Raw genomic sequence first — 12,674 nt, forward strand, 5'->3', positions numbered from 1 at the left:
CCCTCCCCCAGCCTGGCAGCCTCCTTGCAGTTAGGTCTTGGACTACTGTGCTAGCAATGAGGGAGGCTCTGTGGGCGTGGGACTCTCCAAGCCAGATGCGGGATATAATCTCCTGGTGTGACGTTTGCTGTGACCCTTGATAAAGGACAGTGTTAGGGTGGGAGTAACCCAATTTTCCAGGTGCTGTTTATCACGGTTTCCCTTGGCTAGGAAAGGGAATTCCCTTCCCCCTTGCACTTCCTGGGTGAGGTGATGGCTCGCCCTGCTTCGGTTGTTGCTCTGTGTGCTGCATTCACTGTCCTGCCCCCACTGTCCAACAAGCCCCAGTAAGATGAACCCGGTACCTCAGTTGGAAATGCAGAAATCACCCGTCTCCTGTGTTGCTCACGCTGGGAGCTGGAGGCTGGATCTGTTCCTATTCGGCCATCTTGGAACTGCCTCTCATCGGTCCTTTAATGAACAAAAGGTTTTAGCTTAGATATCTTCCTGTTTGTCAAGTTTTTCTGATTTTGACTTTTTAAAATATGCTGTCATATACAAGAAACCCTTGGATATAAAATTCCATGAATATTTATCTTTTCTCGTAGTCATAACTTCGGTGGATGTCATCAATTAATCTCTGGGTTATAGCATGTTTTCTTGAAAGTGTTCTGCAGTCCATTTTGGGCATTGAGAATTTCATCAAACTTAAGTGAATATTTCTACAAATTGAAGGCATAGTCCCTTTTGATGCTTTATTATTTGCATATATTGCTTCCACAAGACCATTTCATGCAAAGACTTGTTTTGACCCCACAGCCAGATCATTGCAACATGATATAGAATCAATTGGTCAAAAATGGGAAGGTTATCTCTGGAATGTCTATTTGACTCCATTGATCTCTCCATTTTAATTAAGACAGAATATGCTGTGTTAATTACATAACATTGTTGCACATTCTCAAATCAGAAAGTGTAGTTCCAACTTCTTGTCATTCAATCGCGGAAAGAATGATCTTATCTCCCAGATGCACATGCTTGGAAGTACTTCTCAACACACACACACACACACTCACATCCAGACACAAAGATACAAATACACACACAGACACAAACTGTTTAATATGTACACAATTGTTAACTGGCATTGTTTTACATGAAATAAGGCAAATGTGTAGCCACTGTCCTAACCCACTTCCACTCCTATCATATTTGCCCATAACACTGATTAGTAAATCTGATTCAACTGTTCTATAATCAGAATTTAAGCTGTGTTCATTAAATTCCCTGAGGAATGCAAAAGGATACAACCTAAGACACAAAACTTAATTGACTGCTGATATTTCATTGGTAAATTGGGTAATTGATGGGTAAATGTAGTGGAACCGGTGGGTGGGCATTAGTTATATAAGGGGTGAAGCAGCAAGATACTTCATTATTAAAAGGTGTTTGAAAGAAATTGAAACACAGGAGTGTGTATATTCAGCTGAAATAAAATTAGAAAACCCAGAAATAAATCTCACTTGGGGTGTAAAAAAGTGGCATTAGGGGAGATTCTGGGTCAATCGTCCAACTGTGCAAACTGGATCTTGGAAGCAGGATCCCTTTCCTGCAATGAGACTTGTTTATTGGTGGTGGTGTTTCAGTGGAAACGATTTTGGAGAATGGCCCCTTCCTTTTGTGTATCTGCTGATTAGATTTCATGGCTGATTAGATTTCATGGGAAGTCCGGGGTTTTAAACTCTATTTAAATGTTAACATAATTCATTCAAATGGCAAAAAATCAACAGGTTCTTTGATGTGGAATCATCACGGATCAATTTCTTCTTAGGTACAGTTATTAAAGTTGACCTACCAGAGTGAGACAATTGTTTAGAATGGCCCCTTCCTTTAGTGTATTTGCTGATTAGATTTAATGGTACATTTATCATTAGGTATAGTGATCAAAGTTGACCTACCCAAGAGTAGAGATGTCCAGGACAGAACTCAGGACTCTGTAGAATCACAGAATCTTGGGTGCAACACTGTTCAAGCACATAAATATGCTCATTCAGAGTGTTTTGGTGTGACATGTGTGTGAATTGCAGTGTAATGAGCATGACACGCAGACAGGTTATCAAGTGGACTCACCTCAAAATCAGTTATGGACATTACAGAACACTGATGCCAAGTTCCCAGATCCAGAGGAAAGAAACTCCAGCATCCTGTGTAAAGCCACGGCATCTGGATTTCTCATGCTTCTGGGGATCATGCTCCTGAAAACGGTGACTCCTTCCTCCTTGTGGAGCATCTTTCTCAGCAGCGCCCATTTCTTCTTCCAGGACTCTGTCCAACAGAAAGGGGAAGCCTTCTGATAGAGCACACCTGACCCATGAAAAGAAAAGGGAAAGAAAGGAGGCCAAAGGTCACACTCTCCTCATTCCACCATCCTCCCTAAAATCATCCTGATTTCATGGGCCCTGAGACCGGGGATGCTTCTGTACACCTCGAGGTCTTGGCGCCTGGCCCAAATTCTATTCTCTTTCTCATTATCTGAAAAATTTTAAGAAAATCCCTAGAGCCAGGATCTTTATTCCTAGTAAGCCGAAAGTCCCAAAGAAACACCCAAATTCTGTCCCTCTTAGTTTGGGAAACAAGTCTACCTTCATCAGCATGACATTTTCCACCAAATGTGGTAACTGCAAGTCCACCACACAATGCTTAACTGGAATTGGAAGCAACATCTCAGACGATGACAAATACATGCAAGAATCCCTAAGACAAATGGTTTATTTTTCCCTTTCTTACTAAAACAACTGCCAGTATTAACAATGGTATGCAAATCTCTTTTAGACGCCCTGCTTTTAAATCTCTATGTTTCTTCCTGAGACAGGGACTCACTCCCATCACCCAGGCATTTACAGTGTTTAATTCTGGTTATATGCTATTCTCAAATTTACAACTATTTATTTCAGCTCTCTCAAATGTTGATCCATTATCACATACGTATTAAAATATTATCTCCCATGCTGCGTGATATGTTATTTTTATATTCATCCTTCCTTAAATGAACCAAAGGTTTTAGTTGGATTAGATTGTGATTAGTCAAGTTTTCTAATTTCATGATTTCTTAAATTGCAGTCATATGACCTCAATCACTGGAAATAGAATGTCATGAGTATTTCTCTTTACTTGCAATCATAAATTCAGGGAATGTCATCAATTGGTATGTCGGTGATTGCATGATTTCCTGAAAGTCTTTCACAGTCTAATTTGGGCACTGAGTATTTCTCTAAGTTCAGTGCATGTTTCCAACACTTGATGCTTTATGATTTGGGTATATAGCTTCCGCAAGAGCATTTCCTGCAAAGACATGTCTTGGTCCCCACTGGTAAGTCATTTCACTCGAACACAGAATCAATAGGCTGAACATGGAAAGGTTTTTGCTAGAATACTTATTAGACTGCACGGATCTATTCTTTGATATTAAGGAAACAAATACACTGTGTTATTAACTGTACTTCATTGATGATTCTCACATCAGAAAGTACAGGTCTGACTTCCTGTCATTCAATGCCTGAAAGGATGATCGTATCTGCCAAAAGCACATAGTTAGAAGCACATCGCAGCTCAAACACACACACACCCAGACATATAAACAAACACAAAGAAACACTCACATGGGCATGATTCTGCGTGCCCACAAGCTCACGCAAGCAAAACACACACACACAAGCACACACATTGTTTCGTAAGGAGAGAATTATTCCCTACCACTGTTTTAAGGAAACTAACGCATTCCCCAGGAGTTTTAAGTGAACTCCCTGGGGAATACAAGGGGACATACCCTATGACTCATTCCTTAATTGGGTGCTGAGATTTGATTGGTGGACCGCGTACCTGATGGGTGGGTGGGGTGTTCGCAGTAGGCGGGGGTGAGTTATATAAGGGCTGATGCGGCCAGATGGCACATCATTTGAAGACTCTCTCAGAAGAGATAGCGTCTTTCTGCAACGTGCGGTCCCAGCAGAGAAAGCTTGTGATCCTTGCTCCTGGCGACATGGAGGCCGATTCACTCCACTTGGGAGGTGAGTGGCAGTTCAACCACTTTTCAAAACTCACATCTTCTCGGCCAGATGCAGCTTTTGCTGAAATCCAGCGGACTTCTCTACCTGAGAAGTCACCACTGTCATCTGAGACCCATGTCGACCTCTGTGATGGTTTGGCTCCTGTGGCAAGACAGCCTGTCCCTGGGGAGAAGCTTCCTCTCAATAGCAGGAGACCTGCTGCGGTGGGGGCTGGGCTCCAGAATATGGGAAATACTTGCTACGTGAATGCTTCCCTGCAGTGCCTGACATACACACCACCCCTTGCCAACTACATGCTGTCCCGGGAGCACTCTCAACTTTGTCATCGTCACAAGTCCTGCATGCTGTGTACGATGGAAGCTCACATCACACGGGCCCTCCACTGTCCTGGCCACGTCATCCAGCCTTCACAGGCATTGGCTGCTGGCTTCCATCGAGGCAAGCAGGAAGACGCCCATGAATTTCTGATGTTCATTGTGGATGCCATGAAAAAGGCATGCCTTCCCGGGCACACGCAGGTAGATCATGACTCTGAGGACACCACCCTCATCCACCAGATATTTGGAGGCTGCTGGAGATCTCAAATCAAGTGTCTCCACTGCCAGGGCGTTTCGGACACCTTTGACCCTTACCTGGACATCGCCCTGGATATCCAGGCAGCTCAGAGTGTGAAGCAAGCTTTGGAACAGGTGGTGAAGCCCGAAGAACTCAATGGAGAGAACGTCTATCATTGTGGTCTTTGTCTCCAGAAGGCGCCTGCCTCCAAGACGTTCACTCTACACACTTCTGCCAAGGTCCTCATCCTTGTATTGAAGAGATTCTCCGATGTCACAGGCAACAAACTTGCCAAGAATGTGCAATACCCTGAGTGCCTTGACATGCAGCCATACATGTCTCAGCAGAACACAGGACCTCTTGTCTATGTCCTCTATGCTGTGCTGGTCCATGCTGGGTGGAGTTGTCACAACGGACATTACCTCTCTTATGTCAAAGCTCCAGGAGGCCAGTGGTATAAAATGGATGACGCCGAGGTCACTGCCTGTAGTACCGCTTCTGTCCTGAGCCAACAGGCCTATGTCCTCTTTTACATCCAGAAGAGTCAACTGGAAAGATGCAGTGAGAGTGTGTCAATAGGCAGGGAACCAGGAGCCCTTGGCACTGAACACAAAGACAGGCGAGCAACGCAAGGAGAGCTCCAGAGAGAACCCTGCCTCCAGGTACCCGACTTGGAGGAGCACTTGGTAGAAAGAGCCACTCAGGAAAGCACCTTAGACCACTGGAAGCTCCTCCAAGAGCAAAACAAAACCAAGCCTGACTTCAACGTCAGAAAAGTCGAATGTACCCTGCCTCCCAACGTGCTTGTGATTCATCCATCAAAATACAAGAGTGGGATGAACAACCATCATCCTGAACAGCAAAGCTCCCTGCTGAACCTCTCTTCAAGGAACCTGACACCTCAGGAGTCCATGAACACTGGCACACTCACTTCTCTGCAAGGGAGGACCAGGAGATCCAAAGGGAGGAACAAACACAGCAAGAGGGCTCTGTTTGTGTGCCAGTGATCTCAGGAAAAGTCTCCACCCAAACGCAGGAGTGCATACACACATACACTGACACACACACACATACACGTACACACACACACACCCACCAGGGGTTCACTCACACACACACACACACACCCCATCACATACACAGTCAATCCGACATAAAGTAATGAGGAGCCCAGGTTTCTGTCTACACAAGAGGGACAATTGGATAGTGATGGCTGCGTTTCAGGATGAGCCCAGACATGGGAAACATCGAGTTTTGCAGTCGTGAGTCTTCTGAATCTGTGGAGGGATTGTCTGTGTGTTTGTGTTCATGGTAGATGACATTCAGTGTGAATTTCTGAATATGACATATTGTGGTGTAGGGTTGCACGTGAGGTTATTGCAGGGGACGGGGTTGACTATTTTCTCTTGGGGTGTGTTTCATTCGTCAGTTGTTGGTGAGCACCAGAAGTTGAAATTTTGCGAACGTGGGACTTCTGTGGATCCTTCTCGCTACCTTGAGTAGTGGAAACCGGAATGCATTTGAAGAGAGGAAGGGTGTTCTTCTTTTGAACCTGCCTCGCCGTTTTTACATTGCTTGTTGAATGGATGTCAGGCGCCCTAGGACTTGTGCCCTTGGTGGAACCCACAGAATGCTGGAGACAGACAGACAGACACACTTGCCTATTGAATGGTGTCCATTTCCAATGAATTGAAGCAGAAAATCATCCCACTGGTACGTGAGTCATTTGGAATTAAGTCGTATTGATAATAAAGGAAATCAAACACACAAGCGCGTGTGTATTCAACTAAAATAAAATCAGCAAGCACTGAAATAAATCTCATTTGGTGTGTATAAAAATGGCATTTGGGAGATTCCGGGTCAATCGTCCAGCTGCGAAAGGTGCATCTCTGAAGCACAGTCCCTGACCTGCAATGAGACTTGTTCATCCGAGGTGGTGTTGCAGTGGAAATGATTGTGGGAAACGGCCCCTTCCTTTTGTGTATTCGCTGATTGGATTTCAGGCTCCGTTTCTCGTTCGGTACAGTGATCCAAGTTGACCAATCCGAGAGGAAACGTGTCCAGGGCATAACCAGGGCTCCGTACAACCACAGAATCTTGGGTGCAACCTTGCTCAAGCACACAAATGTGCGTATTAACAGTGTCTCTGTATGACGTGTGTGCAAAGTACAGTGTGATGAGCATGACTGGCAGACAGGTGATCCATTGGGCTCACCTGAAAATCTGTTATGAGCATGAAAGAACACCGACGCCCAGGTCCCCACTTCAGACATAACACCCTCCAGCGTCTTGTGTGAAGCCACGGCATCAGGACTGCTCATGCTTCTGGGGATCATTCTCCTGAAAACGGTGGCTCCATTCTCCCTGTGGAGCAAAGCTCTACGCAGCGCTTCTTTCCTCCCCCAGGACTCTTTTCATCGGGCCCGGGACGCCTTCTGATTCAACACACCTGCCCCATGAAAAGTCAATGGAAAGAAACGGGGCCAAAGGTCACAGTCCTCTCATTCCACCATCCTCCCTAAAATCTTCCTGATTTCATGGGCCCTGAGGCCAGCGTGTTTCTTTACACCTCGCCGAGGCCTTGGGGCCGGGCCTAAAATCTGTCCCGTTTCTCACTCTCTAAGACATTTGGACAAAATCCCTGGAGCCAGGATCTTCATTCCTGGTAAGTCAAAGGACCTGAAGACACAACCAAATTCTGTCCCTCCTAGTTTGGGGTGCATGTCTACGTTCATCAGCTTTAAATTTTGCACCAAATGTGGGAACTGCCAGTCCACCACACAATGCCTAACTGGAAACGGAGGCAACATCGCAGATCCTGAACAATCCATGCAAGAATCCATGAGATAAATTCTTTTCGCCTTTTCCTCCTGAAACAAAGGCCAGTAGTAACAATGGTGTACAAACCTCTGTTTCACTCCCTGCTTTTAAATCTCTCTGTTTCTTTCTTCTTGAGACAGGGCGCCCCACTCCCATCACCCAGGCTTTTCCAGTGTTTAATCTGGTTGTTTGCTTTTGTCAAATTTACAACTTTTTATTGCATCTCTCTCAAATGTTGATCCATTATCACATACATATGAAAATGTCATCTCCCATGCTGTGTGATATGTGGTTTTTATTTTCATCCTTTGTTAAATGAACCGAAGGTTTTAGTTGGCATAGCTTCCGATTACCCAAGTTTCTTGATTTCATGATTTCTTCAATTGCCCTCGAACGTCCCCAACCACCGGAAATAGAATGTCATGAGTATTTCTCTCTTCTTGCAATCATAAATTCGGGGAATGTCATCAATCAGCCTCTCGGTGATTGCATGATTATCCGAAAATCTTTCACCATCTAAATTGTGCACTGAGTATTTCGTCTAACTTCAGTGCATGTTTCCAACACTCGATGCTTTATGATTTGGGTATCTAGCTCCCACCAGAGCGCTTCCTGCAAAGACTTATCTTGTTCCCCACTGGCAAGTCATTTCACTCGGATATAGCATCAAGAGGCTGAACATAGAAATGTAATCTCTGGAATATCTAATGGATTACCCGGATCCCTACACAAACACACACACACAGGTGTACAGTCATTCCTACATAACATAATGTGGTCTTCAGGTTTTTGTCTATGCAGAAGAGACAACTGGTTAGTGATTATTGCATTTCAACATGATCCCATATCTAATATGTTGTTGTGGAGTTGTGAGTATTCTGATCATTTGAAGGGACTGTCTCTGTTCATGTGATTTCACAGTGGATGACATCCTATGTGAATATCTGTATACTACATTTTGAGGTGTAGGTTTCCCCCTCAGGTTACTGGATGGATTTGAGTTTATTATTCTGTCTTGGTTTCTTTTGATTAGTCAATTGGTAGGTGAAAGTAGGTGAAATTTTGCTAACGTGGGATATATGTGAATCATTCTCATGAATATGAATAATTGAAACTGGGATGCATTTGTGACATTGGAAGGGTGTTCTTATTTTTTATCCCAACTTTTTTTGCATTTGTTTTCAACCGACATCAGGTTCCCTGGGTAGAACCTAGGTAATTCTTGGAACAGACAAACAGATGCTGTTAATTTTATGGTGTCAGTTTAAGTTTAATTTAAAGGGAAATTTTTCTCACCAGTATGTAATTCATTTTCAAATAACTTATACTTATCATAAATGGAATAATACACAACACCCTGAAGTGTGTGAGTATGAAACTACAGTCAAATTAGAAAGTTCTTAAATAAAGTGCATTTCATGAGTAAAGGATGGAATTTTCTAAAATTCTAGATCAACCATCCAGCTGTGAAATCTATATCTTTGAAGCAGTATCCCTGTTCTGAGAGTTGTTTTTCTCTGGTGGTATTTCAGTGGAAACTAGTTTGGGGAATAGCCCCTTCACTTTTTATATTTGCTTGTTACTTTTCATTGTAAATCTGTGTTTTTAAACTGTATTTAAATGTTAATAGAATCCATCCCAATAAAACATAACCAACAGCTCTTCTCATTTCTATTCATCACAGATCAATCTCTTGTTAGTTATGGTGATCGGTTTACTTACCTGAGAGTAAATGACACCTGGGCAGAACACAGGGCTCCATAGAAGTACAGAATCTTGGGTCCAACCCTGTCCAAGCATCAAAATGTGTATATTAACAATGTGTCTGTGTGAATTGTGTGTGAAGTAAAGTGAGCTTAGTACAACTTGCAGTAGATTATTAATTTGATCACTTTGTAATCAGTGAATGAGCTTTAAAGAGTATCAATGACCAGTGCCTACCCCCCAGAGATAAGAACTTCCAGTGTCTTGTGTGAAACCACGGCATCTGGATTGCTCATGATTCTGAAGATAATTCTGTCCCCCATGGTTTCAGAATCATTGCAGGAGGTGGAAACAGATAACACATCAGTCCCTTGCTCTCTCTGCTCTCTTCACTCAGGAAAAGTCTCACTGGGACCAAGGAAAATCCTATGGTTTCCTAGGGAGAAGGATTTTTCTCAGGAGAGAAAATGGTGGCTCCTTCCTCCCTGTTGAGCCTCTTCCTCAGGATTGCCCTTTTGTCTCTCCAGGACTCTGTTCATCAGACCCAAGATGCCCCCTGGTTGAGCACATCTGGCCTATGAACAAATAAGGGGAAGGAATGGTTCCAAAGACTGTACTATGCTCACTCCACCATCCCCTCTGAAACTATCCTGACTCCATGAGCCCTGGGTCAGAAGCTGTTTCTTTATATCTCTAGGATTTGCCTCACAACCTAAATCCTGCCCCATTTCCTACATCTTGTAAATTTTGACAAAACCTGTAGAGTCTAGATCTTTTTTCCTGACAGGGCAAAGGGAGATACACCAGAGTTCTGTCCCTCTGAGACTGCAGGACATCTCAGCTTCCATCAACATGAAATTTTGCTTCAAATATAGTTACTGCAGGTCCACCTCACAACGAGTAATGGAAGGTGAGACAACATCTCAGACCCTGTACAGTTTTTGGCCAAGCTCATGTAGTTTGGCAATGCTTTTACTCTATAAATCAGTTGTGAAAACACTTAGGATTCATATTATTTAGTCTTTTAATCAGTCTGTTATTATTTTCAATGTATTTACTACACTTCAGCTTAATATTTCTGATAAACTTTGTTGCAAAATTCTCAATATAATAATGGCAAACCAAATCCAGCAATACATCAAAAAGCTTATCCACCAAGATCAAGTCGGCCTCATCCCTTGGGTGCAAGGCTGGTTCAACATATGCAAATCAATAAATGTAATTCACCACATAAACAGAACTAAAGACAAAAACCCCATAATTATTTCAGTTGACTCAGAAAAGGTCTTTGATAAAATTCAACATTCCTTTATGCTAAAAACTCTCATGAAACTAGGTATTGATGGAGCATGTCTCAAAATAATAAGAGCCATTTATGACAAACCCACAGTCATTATCATATTGAATAGGCAAAAGCTGGAGGTATTCCATTTGAAATTTGGCACAAGGCAAGGATGCCCTCTCACCACTCCTATTCAATATAGTGTTGGAAGTTCTGGCCAAGGCAATCAGGCAAGAGAAAGAATAAAGTTTATGCAAACAGGAAAAGAGGAAGTCGGACTTTCTTTTTTTGCAGATGACATGATCCTATATCTATAAAATCCCATCACCTCAGCCCAAAAGATTCTTAAGCTACAAGCAACTTCAGCAAAGTCTCAAGATACAAAATCAGTGTGCAAAAATCTCAAGCATTCTTATACACCAACAATAGACAAGAAGAGAGCCAAATCACAAATGAATTCACATTTACAATTGCTACAAAGAGTATAAAATACCTACCTAGGAATACAGCTAACAAGGCAAGTGAAGGACCTCTTCAAGGAGAACTACAAACCACTACTCAAGGAAGTAAGAGAGGACACAAACAAATGGAAAAACATTCCATGCTCATGGGTAAGAAGAATCAATATCATGAAAATTGCCATACTTCCCAAAGTAATTCATAGATTCCATGCTATTCCCATAAACTACCATGGACATTCTTTACAAAATTAGAAAAAACTACTTCAGAATTCATATGAAATGAAAAAAGAGCCCATATACCCAGGACAATCCTAAGCAAAAGTAACAAAGCTGGAGGCATCATGCTATCTGACTTCAAACCATATTACAAGGCTACAGTAACCCAAACAGCATGGTAGTGGTACAAAACAGACACATAGACCAATGGAATGGAATAGAGATATCAGAAATAAGACTGCACGTCTACAACCATTTTATTTTGGAGGAAAACAAACAATGGGGAAAGGATTCCCTATTTAATAATGAATGGTGCTGGAAAAGCTGGCTAGACATATGCAGAAAACTGAAACTGGACCCCTTCCTTATATCTTATACAAAAATGAACTGAAAATGGATTAAAGATTTAAATGTAAAACTCAAAACTATAAAAATCCAACCCCATATAAAAGTGGGCAAAAACTGGGTGCAGTAGCTCATGCCTGTAATCCCAGAAGTTTGGGAAGGTGAGGTGGGCAGATAACTTGAGGCCAGGAGTTCAAGATCAGCCTGGCCAACCTGGTGAAACTCAGTCTCTACTCAAAATACAATAAATTAGCCAGATGTGGTGGCAGGTGCCTGTAATTCCAACTACTCAGGAGGCTGAGACAGAAGAATCACCTGAATCTGGGAGGTAGAGGTTGCAGTGACCCGAGATTGTGCCACTGAACTCCACCCTGGGTGACACAGCAAGACTCTGTCTTAAAAAGTGAAAATAAAAATATTTTTAAAAGTGGGCAAAGGATATGAACAGACACTTATGCAGCCAACAAACATATAAAAAAAAAAGCCCAACGTTACTGATCATTAGAGAAATACAAATCAAAACCACAGTGAGATGCCATCTCATGCCAGTCAGAATGGTGATTATTAAAAAGTCAAGAAACAACAGATGCTGGTGAGACTGGGGAAACAGGAACATTTTTACACTGTTGGAGCGAATGTAAATTCAATCACTGTGGAAGACAGTGTGGTGATTTTTCAAAGACCTAGAATCAGAAATACCATTTGACCCAGCAATGCCATTACTGGGTATATACCAAAAGGAATATAAATTCTTGTATTATAAAGATACTTGCATTCATATGTTCATTGCCACACTATTCACAATAGCAAAGACATGGAATCCACCCAAATACCCATCAGTGACAGACTGGATACAGAAAATCTGATACATATACACCATGGAATACTATGCAGCCATAAAAAGGAATGAGATCATGTCCTTTGCAAGGACATGGATGAAGCTGGAAGCCATTATTCTCAGCAAACTAACGCAGGAACAGAAAACCAAATACACACGTTCTCACTTATAAGTGGCAGATGAACAATGAGAAGACATAGACACAGGGAGGGGAACAACATACACTGGAGCCTGTCTGAGGGTGAGTGAGGAGGGAGTGCATCAGAATAAATAGCTAATGCATGTGGGGCTGAATACCTAGGTTACGGGTTGATAGGTACAGCAAACCACCATGCACACACTTACCTATGTAACAAACCTGCACGTCCTGCACATGTATCCTGGAACTTAAAATGAAATAAAATAAA

Source organism: Macaca mulatta, chromosome 3, assembly GCF_049350105.2.
Source record: "Macaca mulatta isolate MMU2019108-1 chromosome 3, T2T-MMU8v2.0, whole genome shotgun sequence".
In the NCBI taxonomy this organism is placed as follows: Eukaryota; Metazoa; Chordata; class Mammalia; order Primates; family Cercopithecidae; genus Macaca; species Macaca mulatta.